This window comes from Saccopteryx leptura, chromosome 3 (genome assembly GCF_036850995.1).
Source record: "Saccopteryx leptura isolate mSacLep1 chromosome 3, mSacLep1_pri_phased_curated, whole genome shotgun sequence".
NCBI lineage: Eukaryota > Metazoa > Chordata > Mammalia > Chiroptera > Emballonuridae > Saccopteryx > Saccopteryx leptura.
In genome coordinates this window covers 68364971-68387740 of record NC_089505.1, presented here as the reverse complement: position 1 = coordinate 68387740, position 22770 = coordinate 68364971, and the positions used below count along the sequence as shown (strand labels likewise).

Below are 22770 nucleotides of genomic sequence, written 5' to 3'. Positions count from 1 at the left end.
ATTGGTCGCTTCTGGTCTTCAATGACTACCTCGAACCAATCTGGTGTCCAATTAGCAAGCTTGCTCTTGGGCCCCCCCCCCTGCCGTGGCTGACTTCTCCTCCCCTGCCTATCTCATCTGGGATTGGCTCAGCCCCCTCAGGACCCCACCCTTTCTTGCCCAGCTGAGAATTCATTTATTGAAATCATAACCATTGGTTAGTAGAGAATATAAGGGTTCCTTGATTGGCAGCTCCAACAGAATCACATGGCACTGAACAGGGGACAGTCCTTCAGAGTAGTAAATGCCCCAGTACGTTCCGCTCTTGGCTCCTTGGCATTAATTCACACCTACTTGCCTATAAACACCATTTCAAAAAAATAATTGTACCATGAAAAATGGTACAACCACTGCGTTAGATTACTAGGGCCTGTCGTTACAAATGACCACAAACCGGCTGGCTGAAAACAAATTTATTCTTTCATAGTTCTGGAGGGCAGGAGTGTGAAGTCAAGGTGTCCACATGGTTGGTTCTTTCTGAGGCTCTGAGACAAAATCCAGCCCATGCCTCTCTCCCAGCATCTTGTGGCTGCAGGCAATCTTTGGCGGTTCTTAGCTTATAGATGTAACATCCAACCTCTGCTTCCGTCATCACATTGCCCTATCTCAAATCTCCCTTTGCCTTTCTCTTTTTATGCACATAAAATACTAATGTTTTTAAATTTATTTACTGACCTTAGAGAGAGAGGAAAGGAGAGAGAGAGAGAGAGAGAGAGAGAGAGAAACACCCACCTGTTTCTGTATGTGCCCTGGCCGGGATTGAACCGGCCACCTTTGCATATCCTGATGATGCTCTCCCCGAGCTATTCAGCCAGGACATTAATTGCACTCTAACTAAGAGGATATTTACTCTCTTTTCTCAAGGAGCAAGCTGAATTTTTCAAACTATAATGAATGGCAAAGTTATAAAGCAGGGGTCAGGAACCTATGGCTTGCAAGCCAGATGTGGCTCTTTTGATGGCTGCATCTGGCTTGCAGACAAATCTTTAATAAAAAAATAATAATGTAAAAAGTATAAAACATTCTCATGTATTACAATCCATTCATTTCCTACTGCTCATGTTCATTGTTGTGAGTGGCTGGAGCCAATCACAGCTGTCCTCCAGGACAACACCAAATTTTTATTGGATAATGTGTAATGTACATGGGCCGTTGTATGGCTCTAACAGAATTACATTTTAAATGTCCTAATATTTTTTTTTATTTTATTTTTTTTTCTTCTATTTTATTTTTTATTTATTCATTTTAGAGAGGAGAGAGACAGAGAGAGAGAGAGAGAAGAGACAGAGAGAGAGAAGGGGGGAGGAGCTGGAAGCATCAACTCCCATATGTGCCTTGACCAGGCAAACCCAGGGTTTTGAACCGGCGACCTCAGCATTTCCAGGTCGCCGCTTTATCCACTGCGCCACCACAGGTCAGGCTAACAGAATTACATTTTAAAATATGTGGTGTTCATGGCTTTCTCAGCCAAAAAGGTTCCCGACCTCTGTTATAAAGGTACAATATTATTTGTAAAGTTTACCTTAAGAGTAAACAGGGCAGCCTATTAGCATTTACAAGAATTGCAAGTTGCCCTGCCCAGATAGCTCAGTTGATTAGAGCGTCATCCAGGAGTACTTGGTTCAATCCCTGTGTCAGCGCAAATACAGGAACAGATGAATGTTCCTGTCTCATGCACATACTCACTCTCTCTCGAAAATAAATAAATACATTTTTTAAAAACCTAAAACACTCTGACCAGGTGGTGGCACAGTGGATAGAGCGTCAGACTGGGAAGCAGAGGACCCAGGTTCGAAACCTCGAGGTTGCTGGCTTGAGCATGGGATCATAGACATAACCCCATGGTCACTGGCTTGAGCCCAAAGGTGACTGGCTTGAATTCAAGGTCACGGGCTTGAGCAAGGGTTCACTGGCTCTGCTGTAGCCTCCTCCCCTCCCCCCTGGTCAAGGCACATATGAGAAAGCAGTCAATGAACAACTAAGGCGCTGCAACAAAATATTGGTGCTTCTCATTTCTCTCCCTTCTTGTCTGTCTGTCTGTCTCTCTCTCTCTCTCTGTCTCTGTCAAAAAAAAAAAAAAACAACTAAAACAAACAAACAAACAAAGAATTGCGAGTTAAGTTTAACATAATAAATATCTTGAGCCCTGGCCGGATAGCTCAGTTGGTTAAGCAGGCGTCCCCAAACTATGGCCCCACAGGCTGCATGCGGCCCCCTGAGGCCATTTATCTGGCCCCCCGCCGCACTTCCTGAAGGGGCACCTCTTTCATTGGTGGTCAGTGAGAGAAGCACTGTATGTGGCGGCCCTCCAACGGTCTGAGGGACAGTGAACTGGCCCCCTGTGTAAAAAGTTTGGGGACCCCTGGGTTAAAGCCTAGTCCTGATACGCAAAGGTTGTCAGTTTGATCCCAGGTTAGGGCATATAGAGGAACAGATCGATGTTTCTCTCTCTCTTCTCCTCTCTGTCTCTCTCTCAAATCAATAAATAAATTTTAAAAAGAAAATAAATACATATCTTGAAAATAGACATAAGAAGACATTCCATCATGCTAAAGAAACGTATCCTTTAAATTAATGTCAAAATCAATTGGTATCTTGGGCAGGCTGCTAGATTACCCTTTGTAATCTATGATGGTGCCCTATCTTCAGCGAGATAGTGCAAATAAGCTTTGAAGTCAGACAGCCTAGATTCAAATTCCTCCTCCCCACATGTCAGCTCTGTGAGTTTGAGCAAAGTTTATAACCCCTCTATGCCCAGTTTTTTTAACTGTAAAAGAAAATGATAATGCCTACCTACATCATAAGAATGTGATGAACATTAAATACAATGTGCAATGAGACATTTAGCACAGTAGTTGCATATAGTAACATCACTCAAAAGTTATTAATATTGATAATAATAGTGATTATAACTGCTAATGATTACCATATATTATTAGAATATGTTTGGGCCTTACGGGTCCTTGTAAGCACTTTAATACTGACTGACTTCATATATAAGCCTCAGCTGTTCCAGAAGGGATGAAGATGTTCCAGCAGGGAATGGAAGCAGGACAACTTTTCACGGCCAGTTTGTTTTGAATAGACTTATGTTGGTTGTAATCATTCCAATGTGTCCTTTTTTGAAATTTTTTTCTGTCTTTGTCTTATAAGGACACCTGTCATTGGATTTAGGACCACTCTGAATCCAGGATGATCTTAACCAGAGATCCTTAACTTAATTATATTTGCAAAGACCCTTTTCCAAATCAGGTCACATTCACAGGTGCTGGTGGGTTAGGACATGGACATATCTTTTTGGGGCCACCAGTCAACCCACCACACTCCTCTTGAAAAATGGTTTATCATTAACATAAATTTAAAATTAAACATAAATGTATCGTGTGAGTCAGCAATTCCACTCTTGAGTATTTACCCATAAGAAAAACATATGTCCACGCAAATGTTTATAGCAGCCTTGTTCATAAGAGCTCCAATCTGGGAAACTGGAAACAACTGAAATGTGCATCAACAAGAATGGGTCACCAATCATGGTACGTCTACAGGATGGAATACTACTCAGCCACAAAAAGAACTACCTTTTGATGAGCCTAGTTCCATGGATAAATCCCCAAACAGTGTGACTTGTGAAAGGATCCAGACACAAAAGATTACAAATTATATGACTCCAGTTATGTGAAATTGTAAACGAGGGCACAGTAAACTATAGGGACAGAAATCAGATCAGGGCTGCCTGGGGCTGAGGGGTAAGAATGCAGGCATGACTGTGGAGGTGGTCACACACTGTAGATAATTGTCAAAAGTCACTGAAGTCCTGGCCAGATAGCTCAATTGGTTAGGCCCTAACCGTTAGGGCATTGTCCCATATGCCAAGGTTAAGGATTTGATTCCCAGTCAGGGCACACACAAGAATCAACCAATGACTACTGTATGGCCAGTATCCACGGCCACCATCACAGCTGCCTGGCCCATGCAGGTTCGCATTGGATTCAGACAGACGGTAATGAAACAACAGAGCCCCGAACTGGTGAGTCATTATCTTTAATCCTAGCTTGCACCCAGTGGGCAAGTAAAAACACACACTGGGCTCCAAAACCCACTCATTCAGTGTTCACAAAGCTACTGACTTATCCGAGTTTCCTAGAATCAAAGGTTTCTAGCTCACCAGCCTCATTCTCCTTTGTTCCCCATCTCCTTCTCTCTACACAAACTCTGCACTAACTGGCTTCTCTTTCAGCACTCTGCCATCTTGGCTGCCTCTCCTCTCCTTCACATGGCCTTACTGTGCTCTCCAACCTGCTCTCTGCTCTAATGCTAATCTCAGGAACTGAGAGAGAGCAAGCTTCCAGTCTGCCCCACTTTGTAGTGTAGAAATCCAGACCTTTAATCCAATATACAAACAAGGAAGTCTCTGATACAAAGTCATGTATCTGAGGCATAATGGGATTCCTCATGAGAGTGCACCACCCACATCAAAAAGGGTGGGAAAGGCTTAGTCCTAAAACCAAGCCCCAAGATACAAAGATCCTGCCTGCCCACAGCCCACCCCCAACACACATTAATATAATCACACCCATCTCAAGCAATCACCTGGGTGACGGGCTTCCACGTGGGCAGTGCCATCTTTAACAAAGTGAGAATAATATATTTTATCTGCCCACCAAATACATAAATATATGGAACAAAAAATTGATTAAAAAAAAGAATAAGAAGTCTTAAAGAGTACACTTCAAATTGGTACATTTAATTTATTATTTATTTATTTACTAGCTGTACCCGGCCACACGTTGCTGTGGCTCAGTCTGGTTAAATGGAAAAGAAAAAAAAGAGAAAGCACACGTTTCTAATATGTTTAATTTCACAATGCTTGCGGGTATACAATATTTTTTGTTGTTGCATTGTCTGTGCAGATACAGAGATTGTCTGGTTTGCCAACTCTAGAACACACGACATATAATTGTCCATGTAAGAAGCAATCCGTGTTTAGATCTAAACCGCACAATTCTAAAGATTGGTCCTGAGCTTTGTTGATGGTGATTGCAAACGCCAATCGAATTGGAAATTGCAATCTCTTAAATTGAAATGGCATATCCACTGGAATCATAGGAATGCGAGGAATGAGGGCATCTTCACCTTTGAAAGGTCCTGTCAAAATTGTTGCTTCTACAACGTTGCTCATTAATTTTTTTACTGCAAGCCGCATGCCGTTGCAAAACTTTGATTCGTTGATATTTCGCAACGTGATAATTGGCAAGCCGATTTTCAATTGCAGTACATGCGGTGGCATCCCTGGCAGATCTAGTGAATTCAAATATTCTGTTACATAATTAACCGCTTCATCTGCTTCCACAACAGTGTCAATGGACTTGTATGTGACTGCCTCACTTTGAATGTTAGACTGAATAATATTAAGTTCAAAGACGTCTTTGTTCTTGGCCGCAAGAATAGCTCGTTCACTCAGCCAATCATGATTCTTATCATTGGTTTGAATATTGAGAAATACTTTTTCAACCAATTCTTCTTTTGACGTCACTAAATTGCAGAAGTTATGAAGCAATGAAATTCGTTCTGAGGTCAGATCAACCGGCACCTTTCAGTTCCCAATTTCCAGCAATTGATGTGAGAATGTCTCAGCTGATAGATCGTTTTGCAGCTGGACACGCATATTTGTAGGTAATTTTAACGTCTTTACATGTTGCCACAAAATGGAGTTTTTCAAGCAAGCATTTATTTCATCCACTGGTGTCGATCGAGGAATCACAGGTAATGTTTGCCTGAAATCTCCTGTAAGCAATATTAATGCATTCTTGAATGGTCTGATGTTTCCACGCAAATCTTGCAATGATCGATCAAGAGCCTCAAGTGACTTTTTGTGCACCATTGTGCATTCATCCCAAACAATAAGTTTGCATTTCTGCAATACTTTTCCCATGCCAGATGCTTTGGAAATATTGCACATGGGAGTTTCAACAAATTGCATGTTCAATAGCAATTTCAAAGCGGAACGAGCAGTTCTTCCACCTGGTAGCAATGTCGCAGCTATTCCGGACGACGCAAGAGCTAAGGCTACGTCATTTTGGGATCGAATTGCTGCCAGAATCAATCTAATTAGGAACGTTTTACCAGTTCCTCCTGGCATATCTAAGAAGATTACTCCAACCCCGTTATTGACAGTTTGCATTATTTGATCATAAATGCCTTCTTGCTCAAGCTTTAGCTTAGGAATATTTGATTGTACATACGACAAAAGATCACCTGTGTTGTATTGTAATTTTGTTCACGACACAATTCTACATTGAACGAAGCAGGAGCAGATCGATTCGGTGATGGCATTCCCAATTGATTGAGAACTTTGTTTGTGATATCTAAGCACAAATCTTCAATCATTATCAATGCTTCGTTGTAGATTTCTGCTGTGAAATCCATGTTCATATTTAAATTTTTCTTGCGTATTTGACAGAAAATATCTTCAGTCATGTGCGATGTGTGATTTATATTTCTCCCATAACATTGAAATGGAATCATAAAATATTTAGTATAGCATGTGTTGCTTTTATGTCCAACAAATGGCGCTTTTTTAAAAAAGCATGTTTTTACCTGTCACAGGTGTGACATCTATATAATAGTAGGTATATAAGAACATAAAAACATGTGCGTATTCGAATGCAACGTTGTGTCAAAATTTCAAAGCAATTGGTGAAGAACTTTCGAAGATTTAAGATTTTGAACAAATGAACATTTACATTTTTATTTATATAAATTTATTTTTTGTATTATTCTGAAGTTAGAAGCAGGGAGGCAGTAAGACAGACTCCCTCATGTACCCAACTGGGATCCACCCAGCATGCCCACCAGGAGGCAATGCTCTGCCCATCTGGGGCGCCACTACATTGGGGCCGGAGCCATTCTAGCGCCTGAGGGGGACAGAGGCCATGGAGCTGTCCTCAGTGTCCGGGCTAACTTTGCTCCAATGGAGCCCGGCTGCTGAGGGGAAGAGAGAGACAGAGAGGAAGGAGAGAGGGAAGGCTGGAGAAGCATGTGGGCGCTTCTCCTGTGTGCCCTGACCAGGAATCAAACCTGGGACTTCCACACACCAGGCTGACACTCTACCACTGAACCAACCGGCCAGGGCCAACATTTTTTGAATTGTGGAAAATACACATAACATAAAACTTACCATCTTAATCCATTTTAAGTGTACAGTTCAGTAGTGGTAAATAACATGCACATTGTTGTGCAGCCAATCTTTAGAACTCTTTTCATCTTGAAAAATGGAAACAACTCCCTAATCTTTCTTCCTCACAGCCCCTGAAAACCACCATTCTACCTTCTGTCTCTGTTAATTTGACTGCTTTAGGTATCTCAGATAAGTGGGATCATATAGTATTGTCTTTAATTGTAACAAATGTACCACACTAATGCAAAATGTTACTAATAGGAAGAATTAGGACACAAGGATTCATTATGCCATAGACCCCACTGCAGTATATGGAAATCGTCTGTACTTTTTGCTCAATATTTTCTGTAAACCTAAAACTGCTAAAAGAAAAGTATGTAAAAAAGAATTTAATCCTGGCCTGTTGGCTTAGTGATAGAGCATTGGCCCAACGTGTAGATGTCTTAGGTTCAATTTCCGGCCAGGGAACACAGGAAAAGTCCATCTGCTTCTCCACCCGTCCCCCTCTCACTTCTCTCTCTCTCTCTCTCTCTCTCTTTTTCTCTATCTCTTCTTCTCCTGCAGCCATGGCTCAATTGGAGCAAGTTGGTCCGGGGCAATGAGGGTGGCTCCATGGCCTCCGCCTCAGGCGCTAAGAAGAGTTTGGTTGCTCAGCAATGGAGCAACAGCCTTAGATGGGCAAAGCATCACCCTAGTGGCTTGGTGGGTGGATCCTGGTCAGGGCACATGTTGTAGTCTGTCTCTGCCTCCCCTCCTCTCACTAAATTAAAAAAAAATTAAGTCATGGATAACAGATGTCAGTCAGACAAACAACAGGTGTCCATTGCATGGGTCCATAGCTCTAGCAGGTTTTTTCTCTAATGATAGTTTGCACGTCTGGGAATGATTATGGAGATTAGAAGAGATAATAAAGGTGTATTCCCTTTGCACATTTCGGCATTTGAAACCAAGGTCGTATATTACTTCTGGGCACACAGTTTCTTTTTTCTTCCCTCCTATGATACAGTCCTCTAAGGCTTCCCTTATGACTTTGCTATTGCAGAGAAATGTAGCCAATCAAGAATGGCTGGCCAGTGACGTCATCAGTCACCAAGACCTCCAAGGGACCGGCATACTGTGTCGCCCTCTGGCGGAGTACAGGGAGGCTGTACCTGAAAGAACCCGTCTGGTCAACCGCTACCGGCTGAATTGCAGTGCCCTGTACAACACCCTTCACATCCCCCTGGCGACTCAAGTCACTTTCCATTGCCAGTGCTTGTGGGAGACATCCCTCCAGAGGAAAGAAGTGCCGGGAAGGGAAGATCAAAATTCTCTGGCATTCGATCAGATACAGGCGTTTACTCGACAAATATCCAATGAGATTAATGTATCCAACCCAACAGCTCAGGTATCCAGTTAGTGTACAGTTGCCATGACGACACGCGTCTCTATAAGGTATGCCGGGTATGCTAGCTCAGGACCTGAGCGCCACCTGGTGCTTGGCAACGCTTAGCTACCTACTCTAGCAACCGCCCGCTGGTTGAGGCCTCCAAGGAGGCGGGAATAAAGCCCCGTGACGTCACCAGTTGCTTAGCCAGCCGCCGGAGCGCGTGAGCTCGCGCGCGAGTTCGCTTGAGCTGCCGCGAGCCCGCAGACGGGTCGCGCGCACTTTCTCGAGTGCGGTGGTTGATGCGCCTCGAGGTTCCTTTTAGCGTGAGGGGCGATTGAGGGCGGGAAAGGGGGTGAGGAAAAGAGGCGTGAGGCGAGAGGCACGGAGCGGTGGGGGAGCAGCCAGGCCAACAGACTGATGGGCGGAGGTGGGCCCCGCTGCCCCGGAAAAGGCCTGGGAGAGGACGTGGCGCCATAAAATTGTTGGCGAGGGGCAGAACCCTGAAGAGTAACATCCAGAGACGGATTGGAGAAACAGCGCCAAAGGGCCAGAGCCCCCCACATATGCAAACCCCCAGGAACAGAAGACGGTGGGAGGCGGGCAGAGAGCAGCAGCCAGGGAGACGCAGAATGGGGCAGAGGAAGAGGAGGACGCCGCAAGGGCCCAGAGACCGGGCGACAGTGACCTGGGCGGGACCAGAGGAAGGTTGCTATAGAGACGGAGGAGGCAGCAGTGGGGCCCCGTCACGGTGCAAGACCCGAAGGCAATGAGACCAAAGCCCAGCGTCGGGGACAGCATCAGAGACCCGGAGTTAGAGAAGGCCACCGAGGGGCCTGGGTTAGAAGAGGCTACGGAAATCCCTTGACAAGTGGAATAAAGGAAACGGAGACAAACTAAACAAGGCCAAGTCATTTACGCAAGTTACAGCCAGCTAATGAATTGCAAAGTTTTCTCTTCCCTAACCAAAGACACTTAGGAGCAAATGGTTTACACATTTCAGACCGTCCAGGGGCAGACTGGTCTTGGTCCTGGTCCTTATTTTTAATTATTTTATTTTATTTTTTTATAGAGAGAATGGTAGGGAGGAGTGGGAAGCATCAACTTGTAGTAGTTGCTTCCCTTATGTCAGGGGTTGGGAACCTTTTGGCTGAGAGAGCCATGAACGCCACATATTTTAAAATGTAATTCAGTGAGAGCCATACAACGACCCGTGTACGTTAGGCATTATCCAATAAAAATTTGGTGTTGTCCCGGAGGACAGCTGTGATTGGCTCCAGCCACCCGCAACCATGAACATGAGCGGTAGGAAATGAGTGGATTGTAATACATGAGACTGTTTTATATTTTTAACATTATTATTTTTTTATTAAAGATTTGTCTGCAAGCCAGATGCAGCCATCAAAAGAGCCACATCTGGCTCACAAGCCATAGGTTCCCGACCCCTGCCTTATGTGCCTTGTCCAGGGTTTAACAGACAACCTCAGCATTCCAGGTCGATGCTTTATCCATTGCACCACCACAGGTCAGGCCTCTTTTTAATTTTTTTTAAAAGATCTCTCTTTTTTTAATTGATAGATTTGAGAGAGAATAAAGAAGAGAAAGAGAGAGAGAGCATTCATTTATTGGTTGCTTCCCATATGTGCCCTGACCAGGATTGGGGATCAAACCCACAACTTTGGTGTTTCCGGACAATGCTCTAACTGACTGAACTAACCAGCCAGGGTCCTGATTCATTCTTTTAAAAATGAAACCAACCAGCCTGAACTGTGGTGGCGCAGCAGATAAAGTGTCTAACTGGAACACTGAGGTCCCCAGTTCAAAACCCCTGGGCTTGCCTGGTCAAGGCACATATGGGAGTTGATACTTCCTGCTCCCCCCACTTCTCTCTCTGTGTCTTTCTGTCTCTCTCTCTCTCCCCTCTCTAAAATGAATAAATAAAAAATTTTTTTAATTAAACTGACCAGAAATTAACCCTGCCACCTCTTTATGCACATTTTAATGAATTATAGTAAAGGCCACCCCTGGAAAGCTAATATATTCTACTGAAACCCTCCCCCAAAACCTCCCCTAAGGTTCCCAGAGGCTAAAGAAAGATAAAAAGCCTGGACACCAAGGACCCAGCCAGCAGGCTCTCTCTGGAGCATGCCCATACTTTTCTCTCTTACTCTAAAGGTCCCCACAAGACTTGCAACCCAGGAAGCAGTGGGCAGCGGCAGCTCGTCCCGGGTTTATACCCAAACCTGTCTCCAGGGCCCCTTTTCTCTGATTTCCCAGGGAGCCACAGCCCCACCTCAGCTCTCTCCTTTTGTTTCTTCTATTTTAAGCCCTTCCTTCCTTGCAGCATCCCCAGCTGTTATAAACATCCTCTCAAAATCACCTGGACTCGTGTTGTGAACTCTTTCTGTACACATTGCCAGCTGTCCCAAGACAGGCCCATTCTGGGCCCAGTCCCCATCTGGTAACAGAATTGACTCTGACAAAGAGGTCAGAAGCAAAGGGGAAAGTATCAGAGAAGATGGTGAGTCAGAGATGAACGTTGCTGAGGAGACAGGAAGTCAGAGACAAGGAACTGAGACAGAGACCTAGGCATCCTGGACAGAGTCCACAGGGTCTAAGAAAGAAGGGAGAGAGACCAAGAGGACAGTAATAGAGCAGAGCAGTGTCATGAAGAGAGAAAGAGGACAGTGACAGAAGGGACAAGGACCAAGGGGACAATTATAGGAAAAAGAAGGGGGAGAGTGGCAGATATAGAGGTGACAGTCATAAAGACAAAAGACAGAGGTGCAAAAGACAGAGACTCAGAGGACAGTAACAGAACAGCAAATAGAAGTAATAGAGGGGAAAGTGATAAAAATTAAGGAGAAAGTGCCAGAAATAAAATCGGAGGCAACAGTGACAGAGGCAAAGGGACATAAAGGTAACAATGTTAGAGATGCAGGAAACAACATTAGATGAGGAGTGGACCGATTTTCAGAGGGCACAGAGAAAGAATGGGGAGTGGCAGACGGAACAATGGAGGGAACAGAAATAGAGGGGACAGAGATGGAGGGTTCAGAGTTGGGGGAGGCAGAGGAGACAGATTCAGAGGGAACAGCAACACTGCACACACTTAGAGTGAAGAGTAACAGTGGTGACCGTACTGGGTGGGAGTAACAGAGCACATCCAATGACACAGTGACAGGTGAAGAAATAAAGGCAGAGGAGCTGGCAACAGAAGGGACAGTGATAAAGGTGATAGAACAGAAACGGAGTGTAGAAAAAGAAAAGGCACAAAGACAAGAAATGGGGTGGGGCAGAGATAGTGAGATTGGTGACCAGGGTGGACGTTGGCTTGGCAAACATCCTAGAGATAAAGCTAGGGAACAGGGGTGCAGGCGGAGTCAGAACCGTTGGAACTGTGTCTTACAGAGGAGGGAAGAGAAGGGTACAACAAAGGAAGACAGGGACATAAAAACAGAGACCGACATAGAGATGAATACAGAGAGACAAGAGCAAAGCGAAAGGAAATAAGAGAGTCACAGACACCTGAGATTCAGTGAAAGGTAAGGATGACAGATAAAAGCAGAGATGAGTGAGAAAGGAAACAAAGTCCCAAAGAGAGTAAAAGGGACACACATGGATATCAACTGCGACCCACAGCCCAGACTAATACCTGATCCTGGGAAGTACCGAAACCAGCGAGGCTGTGTATACTTCTTCATGCCACTTTGCTAAGTTGTGACCTTGATTTGAGATTGTGCTTTAAAATGTCTTCCCACAGATTCCTGATTTGTAACCATGTTTCTGAATCCCCCCCCCCCCCGTGGTCTTGCTTTAGCCCGTTGTAGCCACAGCACAAAGAGGTTGCAAACTTGCTCTTTTTTTTTCACTCATTCATTCAACAAACACTGAGTAGTCACTATGTGACAGCCTGTATTCTGGGTGCTAGGGAACAGCAGTGAGCAAAACAAAGCATAGGTACCCATGAAGCTTTCAACCTATTTTTGTGGACAAATAAATATACAATGTCAAGTAGTGTTAAGTGCTAAGAAGAAAAATTACGCAAAGCTAAGAGGCCAAAGTAATTGAAGTTGTTGATCATGGCAGGCTAGGTTATTCACATAAACCCTCCCACTGAAACAACTAAAAATGCTGGATGAAAAAAATTTTTTTCAGTCTTAAAAGCACTGAAGGTCTCACAAGATTTATCAGGCCATAACTGAAGGGAAATTGAGAAGCCAGAGAAGTAATCAGAGTACTTCAGCCCTGAAGAAATTTTACAGTCCTGGCAAATTTAAACTTTTACTTTGATGGCTTCTCAGATAAGAGAAATAAAAAAAGCTCAGGGCCTACCCAAGGTGAGGAGTCCACATTAAACTGGGAAAGCGCTGGCTATACCTTCAGGGTAAGGGAGGCTAGAAGGAAATTTGTGAATTTCCAACCCATTTACACGGGTGGTCCAATGAACCAGATTGTGAATTTAGTTTAGTCTCACACTGGTAGTGTTTCTAAGCTTCGACAATAATACACAAAAAGTATTCTCTGGGGGAAAGACACTTCATTAAAAGACAATGTGTTCCTTTAAACATATTGTCAAGGAAAAGTGAGTAGCACACAGATACAACCAAATAGACAACATGCCAGGAAAAGAACTAGCAGAAATAAGAGACACTAGAAACAGATGCACTAAATACCTATGACCTTAGAATTATTAGACAAGAACAATTTACTTTGTTTATATAAAATGTAAGGTTGCCATTTTTTTGCAGGAATTGAGGAACTATAAAAAATAATCAAGATGCTTTGATAATGACAAAACTAGTAGAAACTGAAAACTTTGTGAATAAGTTTAAAGTTAAAAGCAGCAGCTGAATAGAGAGATAGTGAACTGTGACATAGGTCAAAGGAAATTATTCACAATGCACCATGAAGAGACAGGGCAGAAAACATATTTTAAAAATTGAGGAACATGAAGAATGGAGGTGAGAAGGTCTTACCTATATTCATTCTGAGTCCCCAGAAGAGTGAGAATGTGGCAAAGGAATATTTAAAGAAATAATGGTGGATTTTCAAATTTTTCAAAATTGATGAGAAGCTAACCCAAAGATTCAAGAAGCCCAATGAATCAAATATAAAGAAATTCACACCTAGAAACATTACTGTATGTTTGAAGAATACCAAATGCAAAGAGATGCTCTTCAAAAGACCAGTAGTCAGTTAGCAACTGACTCCTCAACAATAACCATGAAAGCCAGAATCAGATCAATGTGCTGATAGAAACTAATTGCCAATTTTATAACCAGTGAAAAATAAATTTCAAAAATAAAATAAAAATACATTTTTGGATTTTAAAAAATGAAGAGAGTTTACCACTAGCAGCAAATCTTAGTAAAAGACAGTTTAAAGGATATAATTTAGGCAGAAAAACAAAGTGATCCCAGATGAAATATTTGAGATGAAAAAAGAAATAAAAAGCAAAGAAAGTGAAAAATGTGTGAATAAATATGAACAAATTTTGGTTGTGTAAAACAATAGCAACAATAACCATGATATCTTGTACGTTAAAGAAGGGATTTAAACACACAACAATAAAAACATAGGTTAGGAAGGGTAATATGGTTGAAAGTATTCTAAAGTCTTTGTATTGTCTAAGTAGAGTTGTTGATTAATTATGTTTTATTGTTAGAGATTTGATTTCTTAGACAAACACTAAAAGAAGCAGAATTTATTATTTAAAAACTAGTATATACTGTAGTAAAATAATAAAAATTAATAAATTTGAAGGGAAAAATGCAAGAAAATAAAAAACAGAGCAGATAACCGTGGGCAGGTAGCTCAGCTGGTTGGAGTGTCATCCCCATATGCCAAGGTTGGGGGTTAGATCTCCAGTCAAGGCACCTGCAGGAGCCAACCAGTGAGTGCATGCAGGAGTGTAGCAACAAATTTATGTTTCTCTCTCTCTCTCTCTCTTCCCACTTCCTTTTTCTCTCTTTCTAAAATCAATAATTAAACTTATTTAAAAGATAAAAAACTAGAGCAGATAGAAAACTAGTGCAAAAATATAAGAAGGCAAATTTTAACTCAGCTTGAGCTGTAGTGGTGCAGTGGATAAAGTGTCATCTAGAACACTAAGGTTGAGGGTTAAAAACCCCAGGCTTGCCTGGTCAAGGTGCATATGAGAACCACCTTCAAGTTGATGCTTCCCATTCCTCCTCTCCCTCACCTTTCTCTAAAATCAATAAATAAAATCTTTTTTAAAGAATTCAACTTAAGCCCTAGCCAGTTGGCTCAGTGGTAGAGCGTCGGCCCAGCGTGTGGAAGTCTTGGGTTTGATTCCCGGTAAGGGCACACAGGAGAAGCGCCCATCTGCTTCTCCACCCCTCCCCCTCTCCTTCCTCTCTGTCTCTCCCTCCTGCAGTCAAGGCTCCATTGGAGCAAAGTTGGCCCGGGCGCTGAGGATGGCTCCGATTGCAGTGGAGCAATGCCCAAGATGGGCCGAGCATCACTCCCTGGTGGGCATGCTGGGTGGATACTGGTTAGGGACATGTGGGAGTCTGTCTGTCTGTCTCCCTACTTCTCACTTCAGAAAAATACAAAAAAAAATTCAACTTAGCCTGACCAGGCGGTGCTGCAGTTGATAGAGAATCGAATTGGGACGCGGAGAACCCAGGTTCGAAACCCTGAGGTTGCCAGCTTGAGCGCAGGCTCATATGATTTGAGCAAGGCTCACCAATTTGAGCCCAAGGTCGCTGGCTTGAGCAAGGGGTCATTCGGTCTGCTGTAGCCCCCTGGTCAAAGCACGTATGAGAAAGCAATCAATGAGAAACTAAGGTGCCACAACAAAGAACTGATGCTTCTCATCTCCCTTCCTGTCTGTCCCTATCTGTCTCTCTCTCTGTCTCTCTATCTCTGTCACACACACACAAAAAAGAAATTCAACTCATATGTAACAGTAATTTCATTACATGTATATATATGGACTAAATACTTATGTTAAAAGATTGCAGAGTGACCTGACCAGGCAGTGGCGCAGTGGATAGAACATTGGCCTGGGACACAGAGGACCCAGGTTCAAGGTTCTGAAGTTGCTGGTTTGATCATGGGTTCATCCGGCTTGAACATGGGCTCACCAGTTTGAGTACAGGATTGCTGGCTTGAGCATGGGCTCATAGACATGACCCCATGGTCACTGGCATGAGCCCAAAGGCTACTGGCTGGAAGCCCAATGTTGCTGGCTTGAGCCCAGGGTCCCCAGTTAGCAAGGGGTCACTGGCACAACTAGAGCCCCCCTACCCCAGTCACGGCACATATGAGAAAGCAATCAGTGAACAACTAAGGTGCTGCAATGAAGAGTTGATGCTTCTCATCTCTCTCTCTTCCTCTCTCTCTCTCTCTCTCTCTCTCTCTCTCTCTCTGTCTCCCTCACTAAAAAGATTGCAGAGTGGATTTTCAAAATTTCAACTATGAATATTTACAAGATACATTTAAGACCTAAGAATATAAGAAAGCTGAGCCTGGCCTGTGGTGGCATGGTGGATAAAGCGTTGACTTGGAATACTGAAGTTGCTGGTTCAAAACCCTGCGCTTGCCTGGTCCAGGCACATATAACAAGCAATCAATGAACAACTAAAGTGAAGCAATTATGAGTTAAAACTTCATGCTCTATCCCTTGTTTCTCTTTCTCTCTGTAAAATCAATAAAGAAAATCTACAAAAAAAAAAATATATAGGAAAGCTGACAATAAAACAATAGAAAGAAAAAGGGATATATAATACAAATACCAAAATAAAGTTGGCATAGCTGTATTAGATAAAACATAATTTAAGGAAAAAAATTACAAGAGATAGAGATATTTTAATGATAAAAAGTCTGATGCACCAGAGAATTCTGAAAAGTCTAAATTTATATGCTCCTAACAACATAACCTCAAAATACATAAAGTAAAAATTGACATGGAAGGAGGAAGTTAGGGGGAGAGGAGCAAAGGGGGTATAAACAGCACACAGGGGTGGGGTGAGGGGGCTATATTCAGTGGGACACTTGAATCCATGTAAACACAATAAATTAAAAATTAATAAAAAAATTTTAGCCCTGGCCGGTTGGCTCAGCGGTAGAGTGTCGGCCTAGCATGCGGAGGACCCGGGTTCGATTCCCGGCCAGGGCACACAGGAGAAGCGCCCATTTGCTTCTCCACCCCTCCGCCGCGCTTTCTTCTCTGTCTCTCTCTTCCCCTCCCGCAGCCAAGGCTCCATTGGAGCAAAGATAGCCCGGGCGCTGGGGATGGCTCTGTGGCCTCTGCCTCAGGAGCTAGAGTGGCTCTGGTCGCAAAAGAGCGACGCCCCGGAGGAGCAGAGCATCGCCCCTGTGGGCGTGCCGGGTGGATCCCGGTCGGGCGCATGCGGGAGTCTGTCTGACTGTCTTTCCCTGTTTCCAGCTTCAGAAAAATGAAGAAAAAAAATTTTTTTTTAAATAAATAAAATAAAAATTGACAAAATTTTGAAGAGAACTAGATAAATAAACAATCATAGTAGGAGATTTGAACCCACTTATCAATATATGATAGAGTCAACAGAAAAAATTATTAAGTTTATAGAATATTTGAAAAACAAAAATTTGACCTCATGGACATGTATGATATACTGTAATCACCAACTTCAGAATACACATTCCAATCAAGCACAGTCAGCATGTTCAGAACAACTAACCTCATTCTCAGCCATAAAGCAAGTATCAGCAAGTTCAAATGTTTGAAATCAAAGAGAATATGTTCTTTGCCACAATAAAATTAAGTTATAAATTAATAACAAAAAATATAACTTAAAATCCTTACTTATAAATCAAGAACTACTCTTTGCCCTTTGGCTCTCTGAGCAGCACCGTGGCAGTGGGCAAGAACAAGAGCCTTGCAAAAGGCGGCAAAAAGAGAGTCAAGAAAAAAGTGGTTGGTCCATTTTCTAAGAGAGATTGGTGTGGTGTGAAAGCACCAGCTATGTTCAATATAAGAAATATTGGGAGCCTGACCAGGCGGTGGAGCAGTGGATAGAGCTTTGAACTGGGACAGGAGGACCCAGGTTTGTAACCCTGAGTTTGCTAGCTTGAGCACGGGCTCATCTGGTTTGAGCAAGGCTCACCAGCTTGGACCCAAGGTTGCTGGCTTGAGCAAGGGGTCACTTGCTCTGCTGTAGCCCCCGGTCAAGGCACATATGAGAATCATATGCAATCAATGAACAACTAAGGTGCCGCACCAAAGAACTAATGCTTCTCATCTCTCTCCTTTTCTGTCTGTCTGTCCTTCTCTCTGTCTCTGTCACTAAAGAAAAAAAAAGGAAATATTGGAAAAACACTGGTCACAAGAACTTAAGTAACCAAAATTGCATCTGATAGTCTCAAAGGTCATGTTTTTGAAGCGAGCCTGGCTAACCTGCAGAATGATCAAGTTGCATTTAGAAAATACAAGCTAATCAACAAAGATGTTCAAGGTAAAAACTGCCTGACTAATTTTCATGGCATGGATCTTTCCCATGACAAAATGTGCTCCATGGTCAAAATATGGTAGACCATGACTGAAGCTTATGTCAATGTCAAGACTACCGATGGTGGTGTGCTTCGTCTATTTTGTGTTGGTTTTACTAAAAAAACATAACAATCAGATTCAAAAGACCTCTTATGCTCAGCATCAACAGGTCCGCCAAATCCGGAAGAAGGTGACAGAAATCATGACCCGAGAGGTGCAGACAAATGACTTCAAAGAAGTGGTCAATGAAATGATTCCAGATAGCATTGGAAAAGACATAGAAAAGCTTGCCAATCGATTTCTCTGCTCCTTGATGTGTTTGTTAGAAAAGTCAAAATGCTGAAGAAGCCCAGGTTTGAATTGGGAAAACTCATGGAGCTTCACAGTGAAGGTAGCAGTTCCAGGAAAGCTACTGGAGATGAGGTAGGTGCTGATGTTGAACGAGCTGATGGATATAAACCCCCAGTCCAAGAATCTCTTTAAAATTCAGACATTTAATGGTGACAAATATAAAGTCCTATTTGTGAGAGAAAAAAACCCTACTCTTTAAAATAGCCCCTGGCCCTGGCTGGTTGGCTCAGTGGTAGAGCGTCAGCCTGGCGTGCAGGAGTCCCGGGTTCAATTCCCGGCTAGGGCACACAGGAGAAGCGCCCATTTGCTTCTCCACCCCTCCCCCTTTCCTTCCTCTCTGTCTCTCTCTTCCCTTCCCACAGCCAAGGCTCCATTGGAGCAAAGTTGGCCCGGGCACTGAGGATGGCTCCATGGCCTCTGCCTCAGGCACTAGAATGGCTCTGGTTGCAACAGAGCGATGCCCCAGATGGGCAGAGCATTGCCCCCTGGTGGGCATGCCGGGTGGATCCCGGTCGGGCTCATGCGGGAGTCTGTCTGATTGCCTCCCCATTTCCAACTTCAGAAAAATACAAAAATAAATTAAAATAAAATAAAATAGCCCCTGGGTCAATGAAGAAGTCTTAATGGCAATTAGGAAACATTTTGATCTGCATGATAATGAAATACTATCTATTAGAACTCTGTGATGCAGTCATGCAGTACTTAGAGGGTAAATTTTTACACCAGCATGGTTGCTGGTTTGAGCCTAAAAGTAGCCAGCTTGAGCAAGAGGTCACTGGCTCAGCTGGAGCTCTCGGTCAAGGCCCATATGAGAAAACAATCAGTGAACAGCTAGGGTGCTGCAACTATGAGTTGATGCTTCTCATCTCTCTCCCTTTCTATCTGTCTGTCCCTGTCTGCCCCTCCCCCACTAATGAATGAATGCATGAATGTGAATCCATGTTCTGGATTTTTCCATAATGGCTTGTTGCCAATATTAAATCCCCCCCCCCCGCCTCAAATTATGGAAAGCCTTTACTTTGCTGGTCCTTGAACATGTACTTGGTCTGCCTCTTGGTTTATCCAATATTGTTTGGCGCATTTGAAGAACAGAAAGCTGATATAGCTGGAGGGAGTATGAGGAATGAGAGGAAAAAGATCTCAAAAGAGAGGCAGGGACCAAAGTGTATAGGGCTGCTGGCAACAATGAGGTGTTGTTTTATTTCTTTTCTTTTTTCCTTTCCTTCTTTTTTCTTTCTTTCTTTCTTTCTTTCTTTCTTTCTTTCTTTCTTTCTTTCTTTCTTTCTTTCTTTCTTTTTACTCTAATAGGAAAGTGAAGCCATGGAAGGAATCCTAATATGTAAACAAGATAACTAGGTCAGACTTCAAAATCTTCACACATTTGCTGTGTGTCTTGGGCAACTCACTGTGCCTCTCTGATCTTTAGTTGTCGCAAGTGTAATAAGAGATAAAAGAGAGAGAAATAATCAAGGAAGAAGGTTCAAGAAATCCTGAATTTTCCCTCATCTTATACCTTCCCTCCAGTATATTCCAAAAGAGCTAAAAGATTTCCCTAAAAGTAGCTAAAAGAGACGCAATGCCCAAAGATGCTTTTTGTTAGTGGTGTTTTTTATTTATTGGTTTTAAAGAAAGAGAGGAAGGGGGAGCAAGAAAGAGAAAGATAAGCATTCATTTGTTATTCCAGTTCATTGTGTATTCATTGGTTGACATGTTTTTGTTTTTTGCAAGAGAGAGACAGACAGACAGACAGGGTCAAACAGGCAGAAAAGGAGAGAGATGAGAAGCATCAATTCTACATTGTGACACCTTAGTTGTTCATTGATTGCTTTCTCATATGTGCCTTGATGGGGCCAGCCAAGCTACTGACCCCTTGCTCAAGCCAGTGACCTTGGGCTCAAGTCAATTACCACAAGTCATGTCTATGATCCCACACTCAAGGTGGACCCCACGCTCAAGCCAGTGACCTCGGAATTTTGAACATGGGTCCTCAGCATCCCAGATCGATGCTCTATTCACTGCACCATCACTTGGTCAGGGCATTGGTTGATTCTTTTTTCTTTTTCCTAGTGAGAAGGTGGGGAGTCAGAGACAGACTCCCGCATATGCCCAACTGTGATCCACCCTGCAAGCCCACTAGGGGGCGATGCTCTGCTCATCTGGGCCATTGCTCCATTGCAACCGGAGCCATTTTAGCACCTGAAGCAGATGTCATGGAGCCATCTTCAGCACCCAGGCCAACTTTGCTCCAATGGAGCCTTGGCTATGGGAGGGGAGGAGAGGGAGAGAGAGAGAAAGGAGAAGGGGGAAGGGTTGAGAAGCAGATGGGCACTTCTCCTGTGTGCCCTGGCTGGGAATCAAACCCAGGACTTCCACACACCGGGCTAACACTCTACCACTGAGCCAACCAGCCAGGGCCCCATTGATTGATTCTTGTACGTGCCGTGACAGGACATTGAACCTGCAACTTTGGTATATGAGGACGATGCTCTAACCAACTGAGCTACACGGCTAGAGCCCAAAGACACTTTTGCACCTTTCACAGAGAGTGCCGACCTTTAACTCCCTGATCCAATCAATTGTCTATGACCCAAACCAAAGCTCCTCTGCAGGAGTGGAGGGAGAGATCCTGGACTCCCTAAAGACAATCTCTCTTCTCTCTGTCTCTTTGATGCCTCATGACACATTTGGAACAGAACAGGACTTCATAACCTAAGGCCCGACTTCAGCGGGGGTCAGGCGTTTCCCTGAAATTGTATGCAAAGATTTGTCTGCATGGGTTTTTCTCTAGGGAAAGGACTTGTAGTTCATCAGCGTCTCAAAGGCTTGTTTCACTTGCGAAGGACAAAACTCCAATTCAGATTGGAGCAGTGGAGATTTATTGCCTCGTTTAAATAAAAAGTCGTGGCTAGCCCAGAACTCCAAGCATGGACCCAGTGGCCCACATAATGTTATCAGGAAGGTGTCTCTTTACACTGCTGAGCCCTGACCTCCTCAGATTGGCTTCATCATCATGCAGGCTCTCCCTTCCGGATGGAAATATGACCTTATGGTCACACTGCCCCCCCCCCAAAAAAAATCCAAGCTACTCTATTTTAAAGCCAGCTCATTAGCACATTTAATTCTCTTTTACTGTCTAACCTGACATACTCACAGGTTCTAAGGATTAGGACATCTCTGGGGAGCCATTAGTCTCCCTACCAGAGAGGGGGTAAAAGCTGAGGAGGCATCTACAAGGTGGCCATCACAAGCTGACTGCTGGGTTAGAAGCAAGGTTAGAGTTAGGAGGGGATGCAGGAGGGGCCGGGAATGGGAGGGAAGGGAAGAGAATTAGCATTTAATTGGATGTGTAGTGCCTACTTACAAGACAGTTCTGGAAACTTTGCATACCTTATTATTTCATTTTTATGACCATCCTATTTAATGCACATGAGTATCGCCATTTTACATATGAGAAAACAGAAGTTCAGAGTGATGGAGTGACTTGTGTCACAGTTGCTAAGGAGGCATGTTTTGAATTCAGGCCTATTTGCCTCTAAAGGACATTTAAAATAGACTCTTAGGCCCTGGCTATGAACCTGATCAGGGCACATACAGAAGAAGATGGATGTTCTTGTCACTCATTCTCTCTCTCTCTCTCTCTTTCTCTCATAGTCTGCCTACCTTTCTCTATCACTAAAATCAATTTAAAAAATTAACATATAAGCCCTGGCCAGTTGGCTCAGTGGTAGAGTGTTGGCCCCAGGTGTGGAAGTCCCAGGTTCAATTCCCAGTCAGAGTGCACAGGGAAAGCACCCATCTGCTTCTCCACCTTTCCCCCTCTGTCTCTCTCTCCCCCTCCTGCAGCCAAGGCTTCATTGGAGCAAGGTTGGCCCGGGCACTGAGGATGGCTCCATGGTCTCCACCTCAGGCGTTAGAATGGCTCCAGTTGCAATGAAGCACGCCCCAGATGGGCAGAGCATCGCTCCCTGGTGGGCATGTCGGGTGGATCCTGGCTGGGTGCATGCAGGAGTCTGTTTCTGCCTCTCTGCTTCTCATTTCAGAAAAATACAAAAAATAAATAAATAACATAACATAACATATATATGTAGTATGTATGTATATATGTTCATTATATTTCTTTCCTTTGAGAAAATTAATGTCCAATTGTACAAGTAACATATGGATCGATTGTTTTTTCTTTTTTAAAAATAGTATTACAGATAAAGCTAACGTCTCCTTTTATCACCTCTTCCCAGTCTAGGTCTCTGTCCTGGCAGTAACCATGTTTTCAGCCTGCATTGGGTCCTTCCAGATCTTCCTCTGACGGTGTGCATATATATCTCGGAATACCATGTATGCAGA

General features: G+C 43.5%; 1 pseudogene; it reads left to right on the top strand.

The window, feature by feature from the left end:
* Positions 1-13540: 13540 nt before the first annotated feature.
* LOC136398190 (small ribosomal subunit protein eS1-like) lies at positions 13541-18577 on the top strand (annotated as a pseudogene).
* The last annotated feature ends 4193 nt before the right edge of the window (positions 18578-22770 follow it).